This window comes from Tenrec ecaudatus, chromosome 5 (genome assembly GCF_050624435.1).
Source record: "Tenrec ecaudatus isolate mTenEca1 chromosome 5, mTenEca1.hap1, whole genome shotgun sequence".
Classification (NCBI taxonomy): domain Eukaryota; kingdom Metazoa; phylum Chordata; class Mammalia; order Afrosoricida; family Tenrecidae; genus Tenrec; species Tenrec ecaudatus.
Genome location: NC_134534.1, coordinates 34330708 through 34347105, shown reverse-complemented (window position 1 = coordinate 34347105; position 16398 = coordinate 34330708). Strand labels below are relative to the sequence as shown.

At 41.0% G+C, this 16398-nt stretch overlaps 1 protein-coding gene across 31 annotated transcripts in view; it reads left to right on the top strand.

Annotated features, from left to right (window-relative positions):
- The window catches only part of RIMS2 (regulating synaptic membrane exocytosis 2), a 575734-nt gene that overhangs the window by 459747 nt on the left and 99589 nt on the right, over nucleotides 1-16398 (top strand). The window lies entirely within an intron of this gene.

Below are 16398 nucleotides of genomic sequence, written 5' to 3'. Positions count from 1 at the left end.
TTCCAGTTGGGCAGTAAGAACCCCTGTCTACTCTTGATTGCATTTGGGGGTACATTTCAAACTTCTTGCAAAGAAAAGAATTCATGCAACTGACAAGTTCTGCTTACTAGAGCATTTCAAGCCTAGCGTTAGCTCTTTTTTTTAATGTACAAGTTTAAGAGAATGTTGCTGTTATATATTTTCTGAATTTAAAATGAAAGTTAAAATGACCATTCAGTGAAGATGAATAGAAATTAATATTTGGGGAGTTTTGCTTATTTATTGATTGCTAAATACAGCTTAACAATTCAGAAAATTAAGAGTTTTGCCTTTTAAAAAATAAGTCCATAGGAAAAGGCCTCAGCTGCTCATGGAAATTTATTAATAAAACTGATAGGACGATAACTTTAACTTCTCACCCGAACTATATTTATGGGCACGTGAGCCAGTTCTTTTTTGCTACCAGTGGGTTAAAAAATCCCTGTGATGGGGACAGCACAGCCTTTCCTCCCTCATTTCCCTGTGAAGGGTCAGAAAGAGAAAATAGGATATTGAAACAATCATGATTTACTATTGCTTATACAGCACACCCTGATGCATACTAAAAAAAACGTTGGCCGTGTTTAAAAGATGTCCTTTTTACATGTGTGTTAATGGTCGTTCATTACCTTTCCATTTAATTTCTTAATGCATGTCTTTCTTGACTTTATTTCCTTTCCGTTTTTCCCCTCGTTCACTTTATTTGCATGCCTTCGATGTGTGTTGATTTCCAAAGACCAAAGGGACTAGAAGAGGGAGGGAAGGAAGGGGCAAAGCTTGAAGAGATAGCTCCCAAGGAGGAAGCGGTCGAGGAAGAAAAGCTTGATGAGAAGGGGAAAGGGAAAGAAAGCGCAGAAACCTGCCAGCAGGAGAAAAACAAAGCGTCAGGTGATGAGGAAAAAACGCAAGATTTGCCTGAGCAAGGGGAAGAAAAAGAACAATGGAAAAGAGAGGATTCGCAGAGGCGATTCTCACAAGAGGATGCCAGGTAAAACAGACGTCCTTAGACCATACACCTTTCCCACCCAGTAGCACAATAGTACTTTTCCCCACTTCTAAAAACAATTTTGCCATTTATGTTGAGTTTTTTTTTCTTGGGTTTCATCAACCTTAGCTCCAAGTGCACCCTATTAATGTGCAGGTAAATTATTATCAAGTATGCTAATTTATTAAACAGTCGTCATTAATCTGTAAGGTGTACCTCACTTGATCGCACATCACTTTCTTCAGTTTGGCAGAAACTGTTCATTTTGATAAATCGGAGGTTCGTGGGGCCCCTGTGTCCAGAAAGCCTTAACAAACAGTGCCGTTTTCCCAAAAACATATGCTCACCTTGTGCCTTTGTGTCACATTTTAGTAGTTCTTGAAACACTGTACACTTGTCTTAATGCACACCCAATCAACTGCCATGTAGTGTGAAAGCTTTATGTTCAGATGCACAAGGAAACCGAAATCGCTCGTGTGACTCGCTTTATTACGATATTTGCTTTGTTGTCCTGGTCTAGAACTGAACCCACACTATTTCTGAGTGGGTAAATGTTGGGCTGCTAGCTGTAAGGTCAACAGTTCGAAACAACCAGCTGCTCTCCAGGAGAAAGACAAGGCTTTCTACTCCCCTCCTGAGTTAGTCTCAGAAGCCCCACAGGAGTCGTTCGGCTGTGTTCTATCAGGTTAAGAGGATTCAGAATGACTCCGTGGCAATAAGTGTAGGGTGGTGACGGGTTAGGTTGCTAACCATAAGGTCTGCAGTTCAAAACTACCAGGCTCTCTGAGCAAGGAAGACAGGGCTTTCTACTCCCATAAAGAATTGCCGTCTCGTCAGCTCGTAAGGGCAGTCTACCTTGTCCCATTGGGTCGCTATGAGCTGGTATTGACTTGATGGCAGTGTCATTGTGTATCCATCCACCAGCTCTGAGAATATGATTTATTTGGTTTATGAGTTCTTAAGAATTAAGAATCAATTTTAAATTTCCCTTTATCGTGAATGACTATCTGTCATCCCCATTTGTGGAAGGGTACTCATATAGTCTAAAAATCTGAGTGAATGAAGAAATGCGTCCCCCATTTCCCTGCCCACATGCCCCACTTTTTCTTTTTTTTTAACCATTAGTGAAGATCGCTTCAGACGGAATTAGGGCAAAACCTTTAAAGAGGTCCTGGGGAGGCCCAAACATTTGAGCCTAGTGAATAAGAAATGCTCAATGCCCAGAATGAACTTAAAAATGAGTAACAAAACAGGTAGTGAGAAGAAAGCTGTCTGTTAAAGTCGCTGTTCTGGCAAGTTCTTGCTGCAGATTATTAAGCCAGACCGTGCTCTTTGGTGCTTTGACAAGTTGGATGTCCCAGGGCTTTTAGAAAGGAAATGTATTGGGTGAGGCCCTTTCAGCTAGAAAGCTGTCAGGGCCACAACTTGGAAAAAGAGATAGAGGCAAGTGGTAGAGAGTCAGCAAGGGCAAGGTAACCGAGAGAAATTACTGAAACCCAAATGAAGGCTGAGCATGATAGTGGAACAAGAGGAAAGTAAAAGGAAATAGAGGAAAGAACTAGGTGACAAAGGGTATTTATAGAGGTCCAAAGACTGGAATGTACATATGTAAATATATTTATATGAGTGTGGGGAAACAGATCTGTGTGCATATATTTAGAGGTTTAGTACTAAGGCAGCAGATGGACATTGGGCCTCCACTCAAGCACTTACTCAATGCAAGAACACTTTGTTCTAATAAATCGGCATTCCAGGATGCATACCTTCCCGACACGATTGCTGAAGAAAAATGTGTGCATAAGCAAATGTGGTAAAGAAAGCTGACAGTGCCCAGCTACCAAAAGATATAGTGTCTGGGGTCTTAAAGGCTTGAAGATAAACAAGAGGCCATCTAGTTGAGAAGCATCAAAGCCCACATGGAAGAAGCACACCAGCTTGGCTGACCACGAGGTGTAGAAGAGACCAGCTGTCCGACATCGAAGAACTAAAAACCATATTGGAAGAAACATACCAGCCGGTGTGACCACAAGCTGTCAAAAGGATCAGGTATGAAGCATTAAGGAACAAAAAATCTTACCATTGAAAATGTGGGTGAGTGCAGAGTGGAGACTCAAAGCCCAATGGTAGCCAACCAGACACCCCTTGTTGAAGGGCTGTGGGGAGGAGATGAACCAGGAAGGGTGCAGGGGAGCAACGATGAAACATATAACTTTCCTCTAGTTCTTAAATACTTCCTCCCCCTACTATCATGATCCCAATTCTACCTTGCAAATCTGGCTAGACCAGAGGATGTACATTGGTACAGATAGGAACTGGAAACAGGGAATCCAGGACAGATGACTCCTTCAGGACCAGTGATGAGAGTGGTGATGCCTGGCGGGTGGAGAGAATGTGGGGTACAAAGGGGGAACTGATTACAGGAATCTACATATAGCCTCCTCCCTGGGGGAGGGACAGCAGAGAAGAGGGCAGGAGGAGACGTCAGACAGTGTAATATATGACAAAATAATAATATATGAATGATAAAGGGTTCTTGAGGTATGGGGGAGTGTGGAGGGAGGAGGAAAATGAGCAGCAGATATTAAGGGCTCAAGTAGAAGGCAAATGTTTTGAGAATAATGATGGCAACAGATGTACATATGTTCTTGACACATGGATGTATGTATGGATTGTGATAAGAATTGTACGAGCCCCCAATAAAATGATTTTTTAAAGAGAAAGGCAGGAATAGCTAGACACATACATACATATACATATAGACATTCAGACATAATCAGTTGACAAGGCATAAGAAGTACATGTGTGCATTTTTGTAACAGGCATTAAGTGCCATGCTGAGAGTCAAATCGGCACCCTGTGTATTCTTTCTGTTCAAGGAGTTAAGGTTGTTATTAATTATATGTATCTAAGGCAGAATTACTCATTCATATTGGAGGAGTTGGGTTTTCTAGTAGTCTAGAACTGAATTTTGTGTTAGTACAGAGTCTGCTGAGAGACCACAGTCTGGTAGGAGACAAATTTGACATTACCCTACCTAAACCCAAACTCAATTTGCACTTGATTCATAATTGAGAGAGAGTGAATTGGGGCAGACAGTTATGCCGTGGATGTCCCGTTAGTTTAGTTGTTGACAACATAGGTTTGGCAATGACAGTTTATTTTCCCCCCAGAGGTTGATGCATTTAAATGTGTCTTTGACCTTGGAGGATAGCAGCCCTGGTGGTCCTGTCAGTGACGGTGGGGCTGCTGACCACAGAGGCAGCACTGGGAAATCAGCAGCCCCTCCACTGGAGAAAGAGGCGGGTTTCTACACCCTCAAGAGTCACTGTGTCAGAAACTCACAGGGGCAGTTCACCTATGCCCTCTGTGGTTGCTGTGAGTCAGTAATGGCTTGATGGTGGTGAGTTTGCTTTGGTTTGGGTTTTCTGACCTTTGAAAGTTTCTGGATAATGATTCTGCATGAAACTAAGAATGAATCTTCAATTGGACCTATTTTGTAACTAGAATCCGAACCAGTAATTTAGAGCCTGTCTTCATGACTTTTGATAATTACATTGCCTTATTTAAAAAGCAAGTATTTTTCTGATTATCGGAGTCTGGGATTGATGCAGTGATTGTAACAATGGGTTCAGACATACACAATTATGAGGATGGGACGGGGCCAGACAGTGTTTTCTTCTATTGTTCTGTGTCTCCGTGAGTGGGGATGACACGACAGTGCATGACAAGGATCCATTAATTCACAGAGACCAGCTTCCCAAATTTCCTTGGGAAGAGACAATTTCCTTTCTTCCCAAAGCATGTGTTTTCCTCTGGATGGATAAGAACAAAAGAGCCCGTTGGTGCTTGGCTGAAGCCAAAAAACCCGTGTTCATGTACCTGGCTTGGAGGGCAATGGCTTCTCTATGTACCAGTCGTAATTTCTTCATCACGTTATTAAAGAAAAGTGCATGTGATGATATAGGAACCTAGAAGGAGCAATCTGATACGTCAAAGTACTGTCCTCCATTTAAAAACTGTACATTGAAGAAACCCGTCCATACTGTGCTCGCTGGGGACATAGAACAATAGTTCAAGAAGTCTTGCTACTGGCTTCCAGTTTATAGATGCATGGGTTCACTTACAACAAACCATGTGTAAAACCTCTCTCTGAGATCAGTGGATGGTGGCAGACAACGTCTCTCACTGTTTGTGTGCTTTCAAAAAAAATAAAGTAAGGACCAATCCAAACAGTGGTGCTTGAGGGGCTGGGGGGCGGGGGTAGGAAAATCTGTTGAGCCATATAAATTCGAATCTGAAAGGTCAGCTCAAGAGGTTATGAAAACTCTTTTTTGGAACTTCAAGGGGTCATCTGGATAGATTTTCTCAAAGGACACAGGATGACCATGGGGCCTGTTAGGACGAAGTTTCAAGAAAATGGAAACTGCAGTTGGGAAGAAAAGGCCAGATAAGTCTCCCCAAGGAGCTGGTTTCCCATCCAGACAGTGCACCTGTGCTAAGCCTTTGAGCACACCAAGGGCTCCTCCCCTGCGAGGCGTTCAGTGGGAAAGCTGACCCCATCCAACCCAAAGTCCCGACCCTGGCCCTTCAGACTCATTCCACGGCAAACCCAAAGATCATTTAAAAAGAATAGACATTGTCATTTGACGACACAAAGGCTACTGGTTTGTTATGGCATAAATAAGAAAGCACAGAATTTCTAGGGAGGAGTTAAGGGGATGTAAACCTCATCTTCAAAAGTATGTAAGACTTAGATGGAAGACAGATCAAGACACCAAAGTTTTACATTTTGATATCTTTGTTTAATAAAGATTTCTATGGGGGAGTCCAAGATAGATAAAGACAAAGTCTTGTCTCTCGGTGTGTAAAGCACATTTCTTCTTCTTTGGTTTTCTTTCTAACAGTGGTGAAACTAGTATTTATTTTGTGAGATTGACTGAGTTTGCTAAGCATAACCTTTTCTCATTTTGGCTGTGTCTTGTGGTGGTTAAGAAAGTTGTCATTTTTTATCGATGGATAAAATCCCCCTAGTATGAATGTATCACTGCTTGTTTATCAATTCCTCTATAGTTGGGGTTCTTGGTTGTTCCATGTTATTTGCTATTATTATACATTAATGGTAAATTAATGTATTTGGTTAACCGGTCTAAAAAATGCTGACAAGGAGAAATCAAATATCTTATTTTGATTAACTTCTCAGACTCTATGCCAAGAATTACTTTCTAAGCTGCTAAGCCTGAGGATATAGGAGTTTCTTGGTCATGTATACATGAATGCTTAAGGTTAGGTCCATGTGGAAAGAGGCCATCCAGATACGTCAGCAAATCTACAAGGATCCTTGTGTGTGTGCGTGTGTGCACGTGTGTGCGCACACGCCCTAGCACACTTCTAGATCTTTACTCATTCCTCCATCCCTTAAACTATACACATAATACAAAAGAAACAAAACAAAAAGTCTTTTTTAAAAACTCATACTTCTCAGGCATAAGAATAAATGCTATGAAATTGCATTTCTCCTTTTTTAAAAAATCAACGGAATAATCTTCATCTTGACAGGAAATCTGAAAGAAAAAGATGATATCAGTGCAAATTTTCATGAACAGCTGTTTCTGAGATTTAAGCAATCTGAGTCATCTGGGGAAAATGCCCTATAATTTTCAGAAGAGCAAGCTGAATTATTGTCAATTAAATAATTACTCAGTATCGTCACTGTTGATAAAGTTGTATTTAGATCAGTGTTATCAATAGCATCACTGTTGATATATCTGTGTTCAGATCAGTGTTAAAGTGTGAAAACAGATTTACATGACTATGTAATACAATTTGATGCACACCGCATACTTAGGCCTATGTTAGAGATCTTTAAAGGGTGTCATGGAAATAACTTTGGGTTAGGAATCTCTTCCATGAGAATGCTTACTCACTTTATCTTCCTGGGCGATCTTAGGTTGTCAAGTAGAGACATGAATGGTACATGGTTCCTTCTAAGTCTTAGATGAACTTAGTGCACAGCAAACAGTCAAGTAAGCACCATTTATGTTGCGGTGATTTTACTTCGTCATCGTGAATTCAGATGACTGTTTCTTACTGACGTCTGTAAAACAAACAGCTCAACGTCAATTGCTATCATTTGGCAGAAGGGGCCAAAATCATATTTAATTCTCCATTGATCCACTTGGCAGTGTTTGATTTTCTGTGGTTTCAGTGCTAACTCCTTCCAGAGGGCCTGCGGGGAGACTTCGCTCTTCCGCGGATTCGTGACTGTTGCCTCATGTTTGCTTTTGCGTGTTTGCTGTGGGTGTTTTGTTCTTGTTTGTCTCGGGCAGGTCAGCTTTGAGTTTATACAGGCAGCCCCTGACTTGTTCTGGGGTTCTGTTCTGATGTGAGAGAAAGACCTCTTTTTAAAGTTTTCATTATTGTCGCCTTTAGTTTTCAGTGTCTTTTATCTGGAAGTGAACTTCTGAGACTTGCTGGAGTATTCTGTGAAGACTATGATGAATATAATGATAATGTGTGTGTGTCCCCCACACACAACCAAACTTTCAAAACAATCAGTTGTAAGTGTAGCCAGCATTTACTAGAATACATTTTAAAAATCAAGGACTATTTGTGCTTTTGAATATCTTACAAATGAAGTAATTTCTGCTCTGTTCTATACCGTGCAGAGGAATCAGCTAAGAACACCTTTTCCTGTCGCTTCTTGAGCATGCCCATCCAGAAGTGTGACTCTATAAATTTAGGGTGAGGCCCGAGGTTTACATTGCTGAAATAAGCATTCCAGGCGATTCTGATCCTGGTGATGCTGCATGCCATTCGCCACCTCTTATAAATCGTTTACTTCTTACCTTTATGCTAATTTAGGCCATTGGATAGCTTCAAATTACACTGTTCTCAGACCCCAAAAGAACTGCCTTTTTTGAAGTAGACTTAATTATGCCTTCCCCTTTTGTATAAAGCTCCCCTCTCTAAGTTAAGATATAGTTCACATGTTATAAAGTTTGTTCGTTTAAAAATTGCAATCTAGTGGCTTTTAATAAATTCACAACATTGTGCAACTCTTTCAATAATCTAACTCCCGGACATTTGTCCCCCTGAAAGGCCCCTGAACCCCAATGAACTGTCCTTTCCACTCTCTTCAGTTCTGGAAACCACTCATCTGCTTTCTGCCCAAAAGAAATTTGTCTCTTTTGGACATTTCATCAAAATGGAATTTACACAAGAACTAAAAGGCTTTGCTTCCATACTACTTCTGCCTTTCATGAACTAGCATATTTCTTTCCAAGCTCATCCATGTTGGAGCATGTATGAATACCTCATAGCTTTATTGTGGCTGAATAATCTCCATTGTATTGATGTGGCACATTCTGTTTATTTATATGCATTGTGCTTCTTTCAAGTGTTTACTAATATGATAATGCAGTTAAGAATTTCTGTACAAATTTTTCACAGAGCATGGAATTTCTGTAATAACTCTGTGCTTAACTTTTTGAAGAACTACCAATTAGTTTCCAAAGTTGGTTGCAGTGTTTTACAATCTCCCCATCATTATAGGTGTTCCAGTTTCTCCATATCCTTGTCAACAGTTTCTGTTGTCTTTCTTTTTTATTAAAAGCACCCTCGTGGTGTGAAGTGCCATCTCCTTGATGTTTTGAAATGCCTTTCCCAATGACCAGTGTGGAGAACTTTTTATTTACCAGTTGACCATTTGCTGTATCTTCTTTGGAGACTTATCTGTTCACATCTTTTGCCCAATCTTAAATCGGTTATATTTTCCTGGTTCAATTGAAATACTCTATATATTCTAGAAAGTAGTTATGAGATTTATGGTTTGCAAATATATTTTTCCATTCTGTGTGGTGTGTTTTTTTTTCACTTTCTTTGATGCCCAAAGTTTTTAACTGTGATGAAACCATTTTACTTATTTATTCTTTGATTGCTGATCTTTTTATGTGGATCTAAGCATCCATTGCCTAATTGAAGATTTACACAAGGATTTACACTATGTTTTCTTAAGATTTTCTCATTTTAACTTTCATATTTAGGGGTTTTCTCTATTTTGAGTTAATTTTAGTGTTTGATATGGGGAAGGATTTCAACTTCATTTTTTAATTTGACTATCTAATTGTCCCAGAGCCATTTAAAAGACTCTTTATACCTCCCACTAAATTATCTTGGTATTTTGGTAAAAATTAATTGACCATAAGTATAAGGGTTTATTTCTGAATTATCAGTTCTGTTTTATGTCCTTGAGTCACATGCCTGCTCTTATGTCACTCCCATGTACTCTCCATTATGGTAACGTTGTAGTGAGTTTTAAAATTGAGAAGTGGGAGTGTCCCAACACTGACGCTACGATATCCAACCAGCTGGCTCCTCGGTGGAGAGACAAGTCTTTCCACACCTGTAAAGAAGCACAGTCTTCGAAACTCATCGGAGCAGTTTTACACTATCCTAGAGTTTTGCTCTGAGTCAGTATCACATTGATGGCAATGAATCGGGCTTTGTTTGGGTGGTTGTTTGTTTGTTTTGCATGGATGGGTTGTTGTTGTGGATTTGTTTTTGTTTTTTGCTATTCTGAATGTGTTAGCCTGGGTACTTTAGATAAGCAAATCCACGGAAACTCATGTATAGGAGAGATTTTTATATACAAGTTAAGTGCACATCAAGAAAACATCCCAACCCAGTGTTGCCCAAGCCCACAAGTCCAATATTACCCATATGTCCGTAACCAATCCACAAAGTCCTCCTCCATCTCACAAAACACACACAATAATGTTGACTGCAGAAGAAAAGCCGAATCAGTGAACGTGTAAGCATCTCAGCATTGGCAGGGGTCTCCACACGGGTGCTCCAGCACCCAGGGCTGCATCGGGGTAGGTTCATGCAGCTTCTCCTCAGGGTTGTCTTGTAGGAAGTGAGCCTTGTAAGCTGAAGCAGGGAACTGGCTAAGACAGCTGCACCCTGGTCTGACCATCACAAACCAAGAGACCTGAAAACTAGAAAGGTGAGACTCATCGAGCTATTTATCCCTCCGCCCTTCAATTAACCCCATATGTGTTTATCAGCCAGGTTGACACAATAACTACCTCAATCCACCTCTTGCCAACTTGGCAAGTGTACATAATTCTTTAGCCTCATAATTGCATATTATAACACAAGTGAAGCTTGCCAAAAGTGTGTTAAATTAAAACTGCCGGACACAAAACCCCACATGTTGTATGGTCCCATTTGTAGGAGATACCAAAGATAGGCAAATCCATATTAGCCAGGGGCTGGAGAAAGGGCAGGATGGGCAGTTTTGACTGATGGTCCAGGATTGCTTGTTTGTGATGAAAATATCGTGGAAATCGCTAGTGGTGATGATCGCCCAGCATTGTCACTGTAGAGCAGGCGTCCTCAAACTATGACCTGTGGGCCACATGTGTCTCAGAGAGAACATATATCTGGTCCACCTGGTGTTTTTGCCCCATTTGTTTTTTTACTTCAAAATAATATATGTGCAGTGTGCATAGGAACTTGTTCATAGTTTTTTGGTTTTTGTTTTTTAACTATAGTCTGGCCCTCCAATGGGCCTGAGGGACAGTGAACTGGCCCCCTGTTTAAAAAGTTTGAGGACCACTGATGTTGAGCTTCAAACAAGGACTTTTCCATTTCCAGTGAATTCCTAGTGTGTGAATTAGATCTTTTTAAAAAATGTTGAATAGATTGCTGCTGCTGCTGAACACAAATGATCTTGCTTTTTTAGTAAATATTGTAAATAGAGCAGTGACTTGTTGTGATCCGGTGGACTCTGGCTCACGGTAACCCACCTCTGTAAGGGTAGAATTGGCTCCACAGAGTTTTCAATGGCTGAACTTTTGGGAAGCAGATTACTGAGCCACCTCTGGGTGGACTCGAATCTTTACCCTCCCAGTTAGCAGTCAAGCGTTTAACCATCTGCTTCAACTCGGGCCTCCATTGTGACTTTTACAAACAAAGACACTGCCATTGAGTCAATTCCAACTCATAGTAACCCCATAGGACAGAGTAGGGCTTCCACGACTGTGGACCCTTACAGGAACAGACATCCCCATCTTTCTCCTGTGAAACAGCTGGTGGGTTTGAACCACACACCTGGTGGTTAACAACCCAACACTTACCTCACTAAGCTATTAGGATTCCTTGCCAGTGCAAGTGTAATAATGATACAGTGCAGACAGTACTGTAGGATATAGCTTACCAAACATCTTTTCTTCAATTCCAGTACTTCTTAACACTCCACCTTTCCTTGAAAAGGTCATTCCTATGTTTTGATTCCTGCATACCTTTTTGACACCTCGGAGGGACTGAAGATGAGTAAGACACAAAATTATTTTTTTTAATTTCACAACCTAAAGTCTTAGCTTTTGCATGTATAGAGTTGTTGGCCTAAAACGTTGAATTCATTATACACAAAAGATTTGGGGTAACAGTTTAATCGGATATTCTCATAAAAAGGAAAACTACTAGGTTAAATGTTGATTCTCTGCTGTATTAGTTTCTCTGTGAGATAAATTTAAGCTTGTGTTGAAAGTAGAGGACCCCAACGCACAAATTACTAGAATGGGAGTCTTGAAAAGGAGGAAAGTGTAGAATCAGAAGCTCCAACGGAATTGGCTTAAATTGGAGGAAAGGTATATACAAAAATAGATAAGTTCATAGGCAGGATGTCGAGGTGTTGGTTGTCCCTGTCTAATGGCCTCAGTCACGTGGGAGGTTAGAGTTTGGAAAATTTGAAGAAAATGTCAAAAATCTGGACGAATCACTGAAGAACATAGAAGTAGCTGACAAGCCACAACTATAGGGTGGATGAATAATTCTAGAGGAGTTGCTGAGCTTTGGAGACCAAGGAATTTTAGACACACCACCAAGAAAACACTGTGATCTTTTCCAGCAATGCAGAGCCCATCCACATGTGGACACAGACTAGTCAGAGCATAAAATGTATGAAGAAGTGGAAGGTTTGATGATGGGTGCTATTGGAAGAACAATGATGGAAATTAATCCAGGTGCTCGTTTAAGCGAGGACACTAGATAAGAAAGAGGAAAGGCCCAGATTGGAACCACTAGAAAACAAACCCAAACCAACCTCTTTGCCCTCAAGTCGGTTCAGACTGATAGCAACCCTGTGGGACAGAATAGAACCACCACCTCGGGGTTTCGAGGGCTGTCCTGGCAGTTCAGTGGTTAAGCACTGGGCTGCTCACCACAAGGCTGCATTTTGAAATCACCAGCCTCCCCTCGGGAGGAAGAAGAGGTTTCAATTCCCAAGAAGAGTTACAGTCTCAGAAGCCAACAGGGGCAGCTCTCGCCTGTCCTGTAGGGCTGATGGCCGTGACTTTGGTTTTGTGGGTTTTGTGTTTAAGTAACCTTTTACAGGAGTGGATTGCCACTTCTTTCTCCCATGGAATGGCTGTGGATTGAAGCAGCCAGTCTGAGCCATTCTTCACCATCAGTATAATTGTGGTGGAGAATGAAACACCAAACCTTGATCGTTGTTCAATATTTTTATTGTTCTATTATTTAAAACATTTTAATCATTTAAAACTTTCATTTACATAAATTTATTACAAAAATGTTATGCTCCAATAACTGTTCAATTCTGTATTGAAGAATTGCAAACATGTAAACTGATCATTTTGAGAACATCTGGAAATCAGTATATATTTATGAAATGAAAATAACTAGATACATTATCTCAGGATATTACTCTGTAATCATTTACAATAATTACTTTGCAGTGACACAGTGTAATTGTGCTGTTCCAAAGCTAAGACTTTGAATGTATTTAAATTCACATTTAATTTATTATAAACCCTAAAATGTAACACTAATTGTGATTATAATTCTTAAACTCTTAGCAAAATAAATTGTATTTGAATAACACCTACCCTTCATTTCATTTTATTTCAGAAATAGTTGTTTATTAAAGAAGGTCGTGAAGGCAGGAGATTGTTCGCAAAGGCAGGAGATGAGTTTTTTTTAGTACCAGAATGACAGTAATGAGCTTGATGTCTTTATTGAGTCATTAAACTATTCTGGTGCCATGATTTGCATACTTACAAGGAGAATCACACAGTAGAAAGAATGTCTTAATGATCTTTTTGATGATTCAATTAGAATGAGGTTAGCATTTTTAACCTTATTGGAACAAACTTGTAAACTATTCCAACACAGAAACAATTGCTCAGTGAGTCTGGTATTTACCAACTAACTAGAATTTTTACTTAGCCATGTTCTGCTTCCTTGTTTGACCATGTGGTCACAGAAACTGCCTCCATCAAGATAACGGAAATGTCTTCCAAAGACTCTGTTCACAAAATTTTCTCCATATTACGTGATGTTTCATTTCCCATGCCGACTCTACTCCCAGTGTTACAGCCGTGCTCTAGAGATCTTTAAAGATAGTCTTAACAGGATATGCAGGCAATGCACGTCATTGAAATATCGCGGGAAGGTCCCTGGGAGGAGCAAAGGCTTTACACTTGACTACTTACTAGCCTCGTGGTGTAGTGTGTTACTTGGTAGGCTACTAACCACGAAGCCAGTGGTTTGAAACCACTAGCGACTCTGATAACCTTAAAGAAAACCAGACCAATTATAATAAAATATGCGAACACTTGGAATTAGAATACTGGCAGGGAAGAACATTCTAGGTATTTCTCAAGCCAATCGATTGAAGGGAAAAGTCAAGCCTTCTATTTCACTGGTGAAGGATTCCATGGGCAGTAAGTGAATGGTGTAGGTTGCATCAGAAGGAGATGAAAGAAATACAGAAGTCACTGTACCAAAAGCACTTGGTCTGTGTTCAGCACATGGTCAAGAACCAGTCGTACTGAAAGAAATCCTAAGTCCACATTGAAGACATTGGCAAAAAATAACACAGGAGTTAATGAAATACCACTTGAGATCCTTTAACAAAGAGAAGCCATGCTGGAAGCGCTCCCTCATTCGTATCAAGATATTTAAAAGACACCTCGGTCAACCACACATGCCCTTTCTAAAGAAAGGTGACTCAACAACATGTCTGAATGCAATCAAAAGTTTGCTGAAGATAGTTTTTAAATGGATGTAGCCAATAGGTCCGTAGATTAGCAGGGAACTGCCAGAAATTCAAGCCAGATTCAGAAGAGGACATGGAACAAAGGCTCGACCTGCTGATGTCACATGGAGCAGTTCTAGTCTAACCCACGGGACTGTCCTAAATTAGGATCCATCGGATGATGGCCACTTGGGTTTGGCTTTTTTTAAAAAACATTTTATTAGGGGCTCATACAACTCTTATCACAATCCATACATATACACACATCAATTGTATAAAGCACATCTGTACATTCTTTTCCCTAATCATTTTTTCCTTTCTTTTTTTACATTTTATTAGGGGCTCATACAACTCTTATCACAATCCACACATATACATACATCAATTGTATAAAACACATCTGTACATTCTTTGCCCTAATCACTCTCAAAGCATTTGTTTTCCACTTAAGCCCTCTGCATCAGGTCCTCTTTTTTTCCCCCTCCCTCCCTGCTCCCCCCTCCCTCATAAGCCCTTGATAATTTATAGATTATTATTTTGTCATATCTTGCCCTATCCGGAGTCTCCCTTCCCCACTTTCTCTGCCGTCCATCTCCCAGGGAGGAGGTCACATGTGTATCCCTGTAATCAGTTCCCCCTTTCCAACCCACTCACCCTCCACTCTCTCAGCATCGCCCCTCACACCCCTGGGCCTGAAGGTATCATCCACCCTGGATTCCCTGTGCCTCCAGCTCCCATATGCACCAGTGTACAACCTCTGCCCTATCCAGTCCTGCAAGGTAGAATTCGGATCATGGTAGTTGGGGGGAGGAAGCATCCAGGATCTGGGGGAAAGCTGTGTTCTTCATCGGTACTACATCGCACCCTGACTGACCCAGCTCCTCTCCTAAACCCCTCTATGAGGGGATCTCCAGTGGTCGACACTTGGGCCTTGAGTCTCCACTCTGCACTTCCCCCTTCATTCACTATGGTATATATATATATATATATATTTTTTTTTTTTACATGATGCCTTATACCTGGTCCCTTTGGCACTTGTTATCGCCCCGGCTGGTGTGCTTCTTCTATGTGGGCTTTATTGCTTCTGAGCTAGATGGCCGCTTGTTCACCTTCAGGCCTTTAAGACCCCAGTCACTATCTCTTTTGATAGCCGGGCACCATCAGCTTTCTTCACCACATTTACTTGTTCACCCACTTTGGCTTCAGCAGTTGTGTCGGGAGGGTGAGCGTCGTAGAGTGCCAATTTAATAAAAGAAAGTATTCATGCATTGAGGGAGTGCTTGAGTAGAGGCCCAAGGTCCTTCCGCCACTTTAATACTATACCTATAAATGTAGACACATAGATCTATTTCCCCATCCTCCTATATATATTTGCATGTACATGTCTTTGTCTAGACCTCCATGAATGCCCCTTGACTCCCAGCTCCTTCCTCCATCTCTCTTGACTTTCCTCCTTCCCCACTACCATGCTCCATCCCCACCTGGGCTACGCAACCTTACCCTTGATCATTTCCCACCAAGCCTGCCACTCCCCCCTCACTACCATTTTGGGTCCCATGTTGTTCCCTTGTCCCTGTGTTTGTTGATACCACTTCCTTATCCCCCAACCCCCCCAACCCCCCCCCCCGACCCCAAGTCCCCCCGGAACTGTCGGTCTGTTGTTTTTCCTCCATATAGTTCATCCAGCCTGTCCTATTCAGACAGACCTGTGGAGACACTAACATGCAGGAAAACAAAACAGAGGAAAACAAAGCAACAGTATACAACCAGACAACAAAAACAAACCACTGACAAAGAACAAAACACTTCACAAAAGAAAAGCTTGTAGTTAGTTCAAGGATCGTTTGTTGGCCCTTAGGAGCGTTTTCCAGTCTGGACTGGATTTGGCCTTTTGATGTTGATGCACTGTCTTCAAATCAGTTCTGACCCAAAGTAACTCTGGATGTGGTTTTTGAGACTAAATCTTTATGAGAGCAGACAGCTGTACCTTAATCTCATTGAGATTAAGATTAAACCACCAGCCCAGTGCCTGCCCTACTGTACCCCCCAGGGCTCCAACTCCCTTTAAAGAATGAACTGCTCAGTTTCAAACAGATGTTACCATCTAAAGATGCAGTTAGTGTTTCCAGATTTCCTGATTTTTCAAGAAGCTAGAAATCCTAATTCTCATTTTAACATTGTAAACAAGGCTTTCTGCCCAAGAAAGCATCTCCCTGGGCAAGCCACCACTATACAACTGAGGTCTTAATTACTGTAATTAGAACAAAAGTTAGACAAAGGACCCTGTGATTTAAGGGCTCAAGTAGAAGGTAAATGTTTAAGAGAATGATGATGG